This window comes from Triturus cristatus, chromosome 2_1, assembly GCF_964204655.1.
Source record: "Triturus cristatus chromosome 2_1, aTriCri1.1, whole genome shotgun sequence".
NCBI lineage: Eukaryota > Metazoa > Chordata > Amphibia > Caudata > Salamandridae > Triturus > Triturus cristatus.
This window is the reverse complement of record NC_140581.1, coordinates 181,841,930-181,855,525: the sequence shown is the minus strand read 5'-3', so window position 1 is coordinate 181,855,525 and position 13,596 is coordinate 181,841,930. Positions and strand designations below refer to the sequence as shown.

Here is a 13,596-nt window from a genome sequence, read left to right as displayed (position 1 = left end):
GGACCGCCATTAGTAAATAAAATGAAAGCGGGCGGCGTGCTGCAACGTAGTGGGTGGAATAGGGGCAAATCATTGAACAAAATAGCGCTCACAGCCAAGATAAAGCAGACCGTGTAACAAGACAAGTAAAAGGCCAGTCGTTATGAGGTAACAAATGCAGACTAAGAAGGCGATACCAAGGAGGGATGAACAAGCCTAATAACTCGGAAGCCAGCATTTAGGAAGGACTATGACCCAAGACAATTAAAAATATGGGGGGAGAGTGGACGGGGCTTCACACCATTCTCCAATACTGCATGCCTCACAGCAGCACCTGCGCTTCTCAGGCTCGACCTAAAAACAAAGAAAAATGACCACTATCGCTCAAAACTTTAAAAGAAAATGTTAAATTTCTTTTACACCATGGGCTTGCCATGTGTTACAGTGCACTGTGCTGGAAGAGGGTGATGAAGCAGATTGTGGTAAGAGGTTGGGTGGGGTTTAAACACTCTATGTTAAGGGAAATGACAGATTGTATGGCACCTTATAAGGTAAATCTATTTTAGTCTTTCAAGGGCCATTGCCTTTTCAAAATTGTGTGTTCCTGCGCCATTATAGTATCCATTTAAACTAACAATGGCAAAGTCTCCCTTGTTGGACCTATTGGCATGTGCTTTCCAGTTTAAGGGCATGGGTGCCATTTGCTTGAATGTTTTTTATTTACTGATCTTGGATGGTGGACGTTACTTGGATCGATAAATAAAAAGATGGGAAACAAACGCAAATTAAATGTCTGCTGGTGTACATGTAGGAGAGGAGACTGTGTGGGGAAGAAAGGTAAATGCAGCATACTGGGGGAAAGGGGAGCAGCACAACAGGGAGAGAACACTACAGAAGCACATGGGTGAATGAGAACAACATGGATTGCGGGTGGAAAGAGAGAAGCCCACTGGCAAGAGCACATTGCGAGGGGAGAAGACTGGTGGGAGAGAGCACCACAGAACAGGAGTGCGGACAGAAGCACACAGCTGGTAAGTAGATACACTTGTGCAATGCTTAAGCAAAAAAAAAAATTGAGAGTTGTGCTGAGGGATGGGGGAAGCAGACTGCTTGAGAGAGCAACACAGAGGGGAGAGGTGGGTGACAAGCACATGAAGAAGACAGCTGGAAAACGCATGCAGTCTTGTGGCGTGCTTAAGCAAATAGAAGAAAGCAGTTCCCTAAAAGTATGCAGTGGATGGAGACAAGTAAAGAGGGTATGCTCCAGGGGTTGGACAAACACAAGGCAGACAAGCCATAAAATAAGAAGCAAGCAAATGAGCCATAAAATAAGAAGCAAGCAAAGGAGTGACAAGCCAACCAATGTTAAGCAATGGGTGGGCCTTACACCCTTTGTAACATCTTGTTCTCTTCCAGGGGATCCTCATCAATAGTCATAAGCACTGAATATTCCCGCCCATGTGCGGGGACCCCGGAAATAATATAAAATGATATATGCAAATCATATAATGAACTCCGCCCAGTTTGTTCATAGAGCTAAACAGACTTTTGATGTAAATAGCTGACATGAATCCTATATTTAAATACAATATCCATTAAAAATAACTTTTCCCACAGGGTAATCGTTCTTTTTATATTTGTAATTATTAACTATAGGATAATTCTCATTCAAATCACAATGTATGTTTAAAATGTATATCAGTAATAGAGGACAAGTGCCCATTTTAGTAATTGGCATCTGAATATTATCAATATATTGAACAAAATTCACTTGTGTCTGTTGAAATATTAAAGTGCATAGTGCAAAATTCTGTGTCCTAAACCTGGACAAAAAGTCCATAATAACCTACTAGTGCAAAAAATGTATTTTATTTTTTTGCAAATCAACTTATTAAAACCATAAGTGACTTACTAATTCATAAAAAAATATTATAAGTAATAGAATAGGTGAAAACGGACGCCTGGAAATTGAATATAAAGTACTAATACAAAATCATGTTAACTTGCCTGGCAACAAAATCTAATGTTGCAAAAAATCAAGTAAATACACACAAATGACCATATGTGCAAATTTTATGCATAGAAAGTGCTAATCAGTTGTACATAAATATGTGCAACAAACGCAGTTTCCTAATTATAAAGGATTAAATATCTCATAAGATACATATCTTTGCTACAAATTTGAAACATGAATCAACCTATATATTTAATTATCCGGAAAAATTCAACTATAACCGGATCCCAATACCCCACAGACACCGAATAAAAACCAGTAAAACCAGTTAAAACTCGATAAAAGTTATGCTAAAATCCAGATGAATAAATAATCACACATAAAAAAATATATATATATATATATATATATATATATATATATATATGTTCGAGGCATATGAGCTGCAGATTACACACTTTTGCATAGCTCGCCATCTGGTGTTGGGCCCGGATATTTGCAGTTTGTTTTTCCTCTTGGAAAGTCTTTGGAAGTCACGAGGTCGGTGACTCCTCCCTTGGATCGTATTGCGCATGGGCTTTGGCTCCATCCTCAGATTGTTTTTTTCCGCCATCGGGCTCGGATGTAATACTTCGTGCTCCGGTTCCGAACATTTCCAGTTTGACGATCGAAGCGGAATCCTCGCTCATCGCGGTATTGTTCAGATCCAGATCTCCTCAATCACCTTCTCTTCGACACATCTTCGATTCCAGTCATCGACGGCGGCCTTCGGGCCTACCCAAGCTCCGGTCCTGGCTGATGGAAAGAACACCTTTCAAGAAGTGCCCTCGATGTGGGTCCAAATTCCCCCACACCGATCTTCATGAGGTGTGCAACCTCTGCCTCTCCCCTGAACACGAGGCTCGAGACTGTCCGGCCTGCAAGTCTTTCAGATCGAAAAAGACTATTCGAGATCGAAGAGCCAGACGAAACATGGCGCACTCCTCGACCTCCGTTCCAGTCGACATCTTTGGGGACGAAGATCCGGGACAGCAGCACACCGAAGAGGACCTAGTCAGTGCTTCCGAAGCCGACGACTCAGACGTGGAGGACATCACCCCGGCGCAGAGGGTCATGAGTACTATACCCACTCCCGCACCCGCGCCCACACCCAAAAAGGCTTCGGTCACGCCTTCGCCTCCGGGCCTAGGCAAGACCAGAGACACTGCTTCACACACCCCACCTTCGGGCCCGGTGAAGAAGCCAAATAAGCCTTCCGGCGGCTCGGGCTCGAGCCAGCCCTCCAGCGGTGCCGAGAAACACACTTCGGCACCGAAAAAGAGACCGGCCTCTACCTCGACACCGAGCTCCGCACCAAAGTCCTCGGTGTCGAAACCCAGCCTTTCCGTACCGGCGCCATCTTCGGTACCGACCAAACCCCATAAGGCCCTCGACACCGACACTTCTACGCCGAAGCCTACCTCGGCGCCGACCAAGAAATCGGAGGTTCCCAAGCCAAGTGCTAAGCACGGCACGCCTAAAAAGTCATCGGCCCGAAACCTTCGGCGCCGACGGAACAAACATTGTCACAGGAACTGTTTACACCAGATCCCTTGCAAAAGACTTACCAAGGATCCAAAAACTGGACATTTGGCACTCTCTTCTAAAAAGAGACATTTGGACAAAACGGCTCCGACTCCACCTCCAAAGAGGAAGGACTCTGCTACTTCCCCTTTCAGAATACCTTCCCCCACCTCCTCCACCCTCTCCACCTCCGCCCCCTCCGCCTTCTCCACCCCCACCTCATCGCTCCCCGACCCCGTCTCCAGACAATGATGATCAGGGGGACCCATATTACGATCCAGGGGATGTGCCCCAAGACCCCACCCCTACAGGATCCCCAGACCCATGGGACAACTACAATAATCCAGACGTCCCACAAGATAACCTTTACCTTTCCAGGCCATCTCCACCGGAAGATTCATTAGGTTTCCACCACCTACTTCAGAGGGCGGCACATTATCATGGGGTAGAGCTACACACTGACCCAGTAGAGAAGGTCTACCTCCATACTACCTATGCTCAAGGGGGTGATAAAACATGCGCCAGAGGTTTTTAAGGACCCAGTCAGGGCTAGGGTCATTAACCCACGCTTAGAGAAAAAGTACAAAGCTGCCCCCACAGATCCTGTCTATATCAAAGGGCCAGCGCCCCTAGATTCCCTAGTGGTTTCCACTGCACGGAAGAGGTCAAACTCCCAGGCGTCAGGCGAAGCACCACTACCTGATAAAGAGTCAAAGCTACTGGACGCGTCAGGAAAGCGCACTGCGTCACAGGCAGCCAATATATGGCGTATCGCCAGCACTCAAGCGCTATTGGCCAGATACGATAGAGCGCATTCTGATGAATTGGAAACCATAATGTACCACCTGCCAGAAAGATACAAAAATAGGGCCAATGAATTAATTCAAGAGGGTAAGACTATAACTAACACCTCCATACGCTGTGCCTTAGACGCAGCAGACACAGCCTCCAGGGCCATTAACACTAGCGTCCTGCTCCGTCGCCATGCTTGGCTGAGAGTATCCGGTTTCAAACCTGAGGTACAGGCCTCCATCCTAAATCATCCCTTTGACCAAGAACACCTATTCGGCCCAAAGGTGGATGAGGCCCTCGAGAAAATGAAAAAGGACACTGATACGGCGAAATCTATGGGAGCCCTGCAGTCACACCCTCCTAGGCGCTCCTTTCGCCGCTCTTCCTTTCGGGGTACGGCTAGAGGCTACTCCTCAGATAGCGCGTCCACTTCCTACAAATACCCTGCTCAGTCAACCTTCACAAGGGGTTATCAAAGAGGCAGCTATAGAGGCAATAACAATAAAGGCAGAGGCAAAACAAATACCACCCGCTCTGCCACACCGCCTACCCAATGACAACCTCCCCCCCGCCCCCCCACCCCCCCCCCCCCCCCCCCCCCCCCGGCTCCCTCCAGACCATCCCACTCCGGTCGGGGGCAGGCTACAAAATTTCCTTCAGGTCTGGGAGACCATCACCTCAGACAAATGGGTGACCCAAATTATTCGCTCAGGGTACTGCCTAGAATTGACATCTACCCCCCCAAACATTCCACCCAGGCAACGCCCAATGTCACAAGAACATTCCACATTACTAAAACAGGAGGTAATCTCCCTCCTGCAAAAACAGGCAATAGAACAAGTTCCCGCCAATCAACAAAATTCAGGGGTCTACTCCCTATATTTTTTAATACCAAAAAGAGACGAGACTCTACGACCTATTCTAGATCTCCGGCCCCTAAACACATACATACGTTCGGACCATTTTCACATGGTTACGCTTCAGCAGGTACTTCCGCTCCTCTCACAGAACGACTTTCTCACCACACTGGACTTGAAAGAAGCATACTTTCACATTCCAGTACACCATGCTCACAGAAAGTACCTCAGATTTGTAGTGGACGGGCAACACTACCAGTTCAAAGTGCTCCCATTCGGAGTCACAACAGCACCAAGGGTATTCACCAAGTGCCTAGTGGTAGTGGCGGCACACCTCAGAAGACAGCACATTCACGTCTTCCCATATTTGGACGACTGGCTGATAAAAGCCACGTCCTACAACCAATGTGTACACCACACCACCACTACAATCCAACTACTTCACCAGCTAGGCTTCACGGTGAACCACCAAAAGTCCCCGCTAACACCATCCCACACACAACAATACCTCGGTGCCACAATAGACACCTCAAAAGCGTTAGCCCATCCCAGTCCCGCCAGGAAAGCAAGCATACAGGCTCTACTCACCAAATTCCAACCGCAACACTCTCTTCCAGCTCGAGTGTTCATGCAACTCATAGGGATGATGGCCTCTTGCATATTCATAGTGCCTCATGGAAGACTCCAGATGCGTCCTCTGCAAGAGTGCTTAGCATGCCAATGGAACCAGGCTCAAGGTCAGCTAACAGATCTGTTATCGCAGGGCAGGTGGACACCTCAGCAAAAGTTACTCAACATCAACCACATGGAGCTACATTTCAGGCAAAGCTGTCTTAGTCTGCACCCACATGACAGCCATGTATTATATCCAAAAACAAGGCGGGACACACTCTGCAGCTCGCACAGAGCATATGGAGGTGGGCTATACCTCAGAACATTTTTCTCCTAGCCCAACATGTCCCAGGAGTCCAAAACACAATAGCCGATCTGTTGAGCAGTCAAACACAACAAATCCACGAGGGGGAACTTCATCCACAAGTTCTTCAACCGTTTTTTCAGATGTGGAGGCAACCACAGATAGACCTCTTCGCCACCCACGAAAACGCCAAATGCCCAAACTTCGCCGCCAGATATCATCACCCATTGTCCAAAGGCAATGCGATATGGATGAACTGGTCAGGCAGATTTGCGTACGCTTTTCCGCCTCTCCCACTCATTCCACTAGTGGTGTGCAAACTACAGCAACACTCCTTGACGCTCATCCAAGTTGCACCAACTTGGGCCAGACAACCATGGTACACCACATTGCTGGAACTCTCCGTAGTTCCGCACCAAAAATTACACCTCTCTCCACACCTCCTAACCCAGAACCATGGAGAGATACAACATCCAGACCCAGCTCAGCTCAACCTAGTCCTAGAATTCGGTTACCTCAACCTTCCTCCTGACTGTATGGACGTCATCAAAGAAGCTAGACGGTCTACCACTAGAGCATGCTATGCAGCCAAGTGGATAAGAGTTGTAATATACTGCCATCATAATAACACTTATCCCCTAGATGTGTCTATCCAACACATCATAGGCTACTTACTACACCTCCAAAGATGCAACTTAGCCTACATGTCTATCAGACTGCATCTTGCTGCCATAGCAGGATATCTACAAAATAGACAACATCTATCACTACCACTTTTATGGAAAGACTTAAAAGAATAATTCCCCACAGAGTACCACCTTCACCCGTGTGGAATCTAAACATCGTTCTCACAAGGCTAATGGGGCCGCCATTTGAACCTCTACATAAATGTGAGCTACAATTCTTAACATGGAAAACTGCTTTCCTAGTAGCTATTACGTCTCTACGAAGAGTTAACGAACTACAAGCACTAACTATTCAGGAACCCTTTCTGCAAATGCATCACAATAAGGTTAATCCTAAATTCCTCCCTAAAGTCATTTCTCCCTTCCACCTCAATCAATCTGTGGAGCTGCCTGTATTCTTCTCGCAGCCACAAACAGTCGCAGAAAGAGCTCTTCACACCTTAGATGTCAAAAGAGCACTGCTGTACTATATAGAGAGAACACAACCTTTTCATAAGACCAAACAACTATTCATGTCTTTCTCACCACCACACAAGGGCAACCCCATATCAAAATCTGGGATAGCTAGGTGGATTGTCAAATGCATACAGATTTGTTACCACAAAGCAAAACGTACATTATCTGTTCCTCCTAAAGCCCACTCTACACGAAAGATAGGGGCTTCAATGGCATTTTTAGGGAACATTCCCTTAGACGATATCTGCAGAGAAGCTACATGGTCTACACCGCACACTTTCACAAAACACTATTGTGTCGATGTGCAAATTAAACAACAAGCTAGTGTGGGCCACGCTGTACTCAAAACACTATGTTTGAGGCATATGAGCTGCAGATTACACACTGTGCATAGATTGCCATCTGGTGTTGGGCCTGGATGTTTGCAGTTGTTTTTCCTTTTGGAAAGTCTTTGGAAGTCACGAGGTATGTGACTCCTCCTTTGGATCGTATTGCGCATGGGCTTCGGCTTCATCCTCAGAATGTTTTTTTCACCCATCGGGCTCGGAAGTGTTCTTCGTGCTCTGGTTCCGAACAGTTTCCAGTTCTTCTGATCGGCGCGCAATCCTCCCCTTTTCGCGATATTGTTTTCGATCGCGATCCCCACACTCGAAGCGAGTCATCGTTCGAAGTCTTCGATTCCGGTTGTCGACGGCCTTCGGGCCTACCTAAGCTCCGGTCCTGGCTGATGGAAAGGACTTCATTCAAGAAGTGTCCTCGATGTGGGTCCAAATTTCCCCACACCGATCTCCATGAGGTGTGCAACCTCTGCCTCTCCCCTGAACACGAGGCTCGAGACTGTCCGGCGTGCAAATCCTTCCGGTCCAAAAAGACCATTCGAGACCGAAGGCCGAGGAGAACAATGGCACACTCGTCGACAGCGATCCCCGACGACATCTTCGGAGAAGGCGTCGATGTTCCAGAAGAACAGCACACCGAAGAGGGCCTCGTCAGCGCCTCCAAAGCCGACGACTCAGATGTCGAGGACATCACTCCGGCACAGAGGGGCGTGAGTACTAACATCCACCCCCACCCTCGACGGCATCGAAAAAGGCTTCGGTCACGCCTTCGCCCTTGGGCCTAGGCACCACTAAAGACATTGCTTCCCACACCTCGCCTTCGGGCCCGGTTAAGAAGCCTATCAAGGCTTCTGGCGGCTCGGGCTGCCGTCGAGAAACACTCCTCCGCACCAGTGCCGAAAAAGAAAATGGCCTCCTCCGCGCCGAGCTCCACACCGAAGCACTCTGCGCCGAAGACAAGCACCAGATCCTCGGTGCCGACACCGTCCCCGGAGCCGAGTAAAAAACCCAAACCCATCGACACCCACACCTCGAAGCCGAAAGTCATCTTGGAGCCGAGAAAACAACCAGCCATCTCGAAGCCGCGCAGTTCAAAACAACAAACCGATGCCGACTACAAGACTAAAAAACCTACGGCTTCGGCGCTGACGGATCGGCCTCTCACTGAAGAACTATTTCGGCCTGATCCACTATAAAAAACACTGGTCAAAGACCCTAAAACTGGATATTTGATGGTCAGCATCAAAAAGAGACCGCTTGACAAGCCTGCCCCAGCTCCACCTCCAAAGAGGAACGACTTTGCTACCTCCCCTTTGAGAATACCTTCACCCCCTCCTTCTCCCCCACCTCCATCATTCCCCCACACCCTCTCCGGATGAGGATGATGACAATGTCTACGATGACACAGGGGACGAGCCCCATGACCAGCCCACAGGGGACGCCACTCCTACAGGCTCCCCAGACCCATGGGACGACTATAACATTCTAGACATCCCTAACGTCCCGCAGGACAACCTTTATCCTTTAAGACCGCCCCACCCCCCGGAAGACACAATGGGGTTTAACCAACTACTCCATAGGACTGCACACTACCACGGAGTTGATCTCCATACAGACCCCGTGGAGTAGGACTTCCTCCTAGATACCTTTGATACAACACCCAGGGCCACTTCCAGCCTGCCCATGCTTAAAGGGGTTATCAAGCACGCGCCGGAGGTCTTTAAAAACCCGGTCAGGGCCAGGGTCATCAACGCTTGCATCGAGAAGTACAAGGCTGTCCCTACAGACCCCACCTACATCAGAGGGCCAGCACCACTAGACTCCCTAGTAGTGTCCACTGCAAGAAAGCGTGCAAACTCCCAGGCATCAGGTGAGGCACCACCACCGGATAAGGAGTCCATACTCCTGGATGCCTCTGGCAAGCGCACTGCATCCCAGGCTGCCAACATATGGCGCATCGCAAACACACCAGCGCTTTTGGCAAGATATGACAGGGCACATTATGATGAACTGGAAGCCATAATGCAACACCTCCCTGACAAATACAAAAATAGAGCCAACAAACTAATCCAGGAAGGTAAAACCATCACCAACACCTCCATTCGCTGCGCCCTAGATGTAGCTGACACCGCCTCTAGGGCAATTAACACCAGCGTCCTCCTCCGTAGGCATGCCTGGCTACGAATTTCAGTTTTCAAACCGGAGGTGCAGGCTTCCATCCTGAACCACCCCTTTGACCAGGAACATCTGTTCGGCCCAAACGTTGACGATGCCCTTGAAAAAATGAAAAAAGACACAGATACGGCGAAGTCTATGGGAGCCTTACAGTCGCGCCCTCCCAGGCATCCTTTCGCCGCTCTTCCTTTCGAAGCACCTCCAGAGGCTACTCCTCCGATAACTCTTCTACTTCCTATAAAGCCCCTACCCAATCCACCTTCACAAGGGGTTACCAAAGAGGCGGCTACAGGGGCAACAATAATAAAGGCAGAGGCAAGACTAACACCTCCCGCTCTGCCTCTACCCCTACCCAATGACTTCCCTCCACTCCCCCCCCCCCCAGACCATCTTACTCCGGTCGGGGGCAGACTCCACAATTTCCTTCCTGTCTGGACTACTATCACCTCAGACAAATGGGTAACACAAATAATTCGGTCAGGCTACTGCCTCGAACTAACATCTACCCCCCAGACATTCCACCCAAACAACGCCCAATGTCACAGGAACATTTGTCACTTCTAAAGCAGGAGGTAATCTCCTTCATACAGAAGAGTGCGAAAGAACTAGTTCCTACCCACCAACAAATTATGGGAGTTTACTCCCTATATTTTCTCATACCAAAAAGGTATGACACTCTAAGGCCCATCCTGGACCTCAGACCCCAAAATCACTATATACACTCAGACCATTTCCACAAGGACAAACTCCAGCAGGTACTTCCCCTGCTCTCCCAAAACGACTTCCTTGCCACCCTAGACCTCAAGGACGCCTATTTCCACATTCCTGTTCACAAGGCTCAGAGGAAGTTTCTCAGCTTTTTAGTGGACGGTCAATCAGTTCAAAGTGCTCCCATTCGGAGTCACCACAGCACCACGGGTGTTTACCAAGTGCCTAGCGGTAGTGGCAGCACACCCGCGAAGACAACACATCCACGACTTCCCATACCTACACGACTGGCTCATAAAAGCCAGCTCATACAACCAGTACGTAAAACACACTCGCCACTATCCAACTACTTCACGAACTGGGCTTCATAGTAAACCATGCAAAGTCCCATCTGCAACCGTCCCATGTAAAACAATACCTCGGTGCCACCATAGACGCCTCAAAAGCGCTAGCCTATCCCAGTCCTGCCAGGATAGCAAGCATTCAGGCTGTACGCGCCAAATTTCAACCAGAACACTCTCTTCCAGCTCGAGTGTTCATGCAACTTATAGAAATGATGGCCTCTTGCATATTCATAGTACCTCACGCAAGACTCCAGATGTGTCCACTCCAAGAGTGCTTAGCACGCCAATGGAACCAGGCCCAGGGTCAGCTAACAGATCTGGTGTTGGTCCCATCGCTCTCTGCAGTGGTGGACTACCAAAAACCTTTCCAAAGGGCTACCGTTCCTGGACCCGATTCCTCAGATAGTATTGACAGCGGACGCATCGCTTTCCGGCTGGGGAGCTCACCTACTACATTACACCATGCAAGGCAGGTGGACACCTCAACAAAAGTTACTCCACATCAACCATCTGGAGTTGCTAGCCATATTCCTAGCCCTAAAGGCCTTTCAAACACATGTCTCAGGCAAGACCGTCCTAGTCTGCGCGCACAACATAACAGCCATGTACTATATACAAAAACAAGGCGGCGCACACTCCGCAGCTCTCTCATCTAGCACAGAGAATATGGAGATGGGCCATACCCCCAAACATCTATCTCCTGGTCCAACATGTCCCAGGAGTCCAAAACACTATGGCCGATCTGCTAAGCAGACAAGCGCAACACGAGTGGGAACTCCATCCACAAGTTCTTCACCCCTACTTTCAAATGTGGGGGCATCCACAGATAGACCTCTTCGCCACCCACGAAAACGCCAAATGCCCAAACTTCGCCGCCAGGTATCCACACCCATTGTCCAAAGGCAATGCGATATGGATGAACTGGTCAGGCAGATTTGCGTATACCTTTCCGCCTCTCCCACTCATTCCACTAGTGGTGCGCAAACTACAGCAACACTCCCTCACTCTCATCCTAGTACTCCAACTTGGGCCAGACAACCGTGGTACACCACACTGCTGGAACTATCTGTAGTACCGCACCAAAAGTTACACCTCTCTCCACGCCTCTTAACCCAGAACCATGGAGAAATCAGGCACCCGGACCCAGCTCAGCTCAACCTTGCGATCTGGCTCCTAAAATCCTATAATTCGGTTATCTTAATCTTCCCCCTGGCTGTATGAACGTCATTAGAGAAGCTAGACAACCTACCACTAGAGCTTGCTACGCAGCCAAGTGGAAACGTTTTGTGATCTATTGTCACAACAATAACTTCAATCACCTAGATGTGTCCATTCAACACATCATAGGCTATTTACTACACCTACAAAGATGCAACCTAGCCTACACGTCTATTAGACTGCACCTTGCGGCCATAGCAGCTTATCTAGAAAACAGGCAACATCTATCACTCTTTAGAGTACCTGCCATAATAGCCTTCATGGAAGGCCTCAAAAGAATAATTCCCCCCAGAGTGCCACCCTCACCTTTGTGGAACCGAAACATTGTTTTCACAAGACTAATGGGGCCTCCCTTTGAACCTCTACACAAATGTAAACTTCAATTCCTAACATGGAAAACTGCCTTTCTTGTAGCCATAACTTCCCTCAGAAGGGTCAGTGAGATACAAGCACTCACCATTCAAGAACCCTTTCTGCAAATGCACCATAACAAGGTTGTTCTCCGCACTAATCCAAAATTCCTCCCTGAAGTCATTTCTCCCTAAAGTCATTTCTCCCTTTCACCTAAACCAATCTGTAGAACTGCCCATATTCTTCTCGCAGCCACAGACTATCGCAGAAAGAGCTCTCCACACACTAGACGTAAAACGAGCCTTGCTCTACTACATCGAGAGAACACAACCCTTTCGTAAGACCAAACAGCTGTTTGTGTCTTTCTCACCACCACACAAAGGCAAACCCATCTCTAAATCTGGCATAGCTAGGTGGATTGTTAAATGCATACAAATTTGCTACCACAAAGCAAAACGAACGCTATCTGTTCCCCCTAAAGCCTACTCTACACGTAAGATAGGGGCTTCCATGGCATTTTTAGGGAACATCCCCTTAGATGATATCTGCAAAGCAGCTACATGGTCTACACCGCACACCTTCACTAAACGCTATTGTGTAGATATGCAAACTAAGCAACAAGCTAGTGTGGGCCAGGCTGTACTCAAAACATTGTTTCAAACCACTGCAACAGATACTGGTGGTCGCCGCTAGGAGCGAGTACTGCTATATAATCTATGCACAGTGTGTAATCTGCAGCTCATATTCCTCGAACGGTAAATGCTACTTACCAGTATGCATCTGTTCTTGGCACGTAGAGCTGCAGATCTACACACGCCCACCCGCCTCCCCGGCTACCTTTATCTGTTTCAGTTTATCTTATTTAGATACAACACACATGGGCATCTTCACTGCTTATTACTACGCTCCATGATTTCCCTGCTGGCAAAAAACAATCTGAGGATGGAGCCGATGCCCATGCGCACTATGATCCAAAGGAGGAGTCGCATACCTTGTGACTTCCAAAAACTTTCCAAGACAAAAACAAGTGCAAACATCCCGGCCCAACACCAGATGGCGATCTATGCATAGTGTGTAGATCTGCAGCTCATATGCCTCAAACGGAATATGCTACTTACCAGTATGCATCTGTTCTTGGCATGTAGAGCTGCAGATCTACACACGCCTCCCCGGCTACCATTATCTGTTCCAGTATTATCTTATTTAGATACACCATACATAGGCATCCTTCGTGTTTCTTACAAAGCTCCATCATTTCC

General features: G+C 48.3%; 1 protein-coding gene across 3 annotated transcripts in view; it reads left to right on the top strand.

The window, feature by feature from the left end:
• Positions 1-13,596, top strand: part of SMAD2 (SMAD family member 2) — a 291,794-nt gene that overhangs the window by 134,162 nt on the left and 144,036 nt on the right. The window lies entirely within an intron of this gene.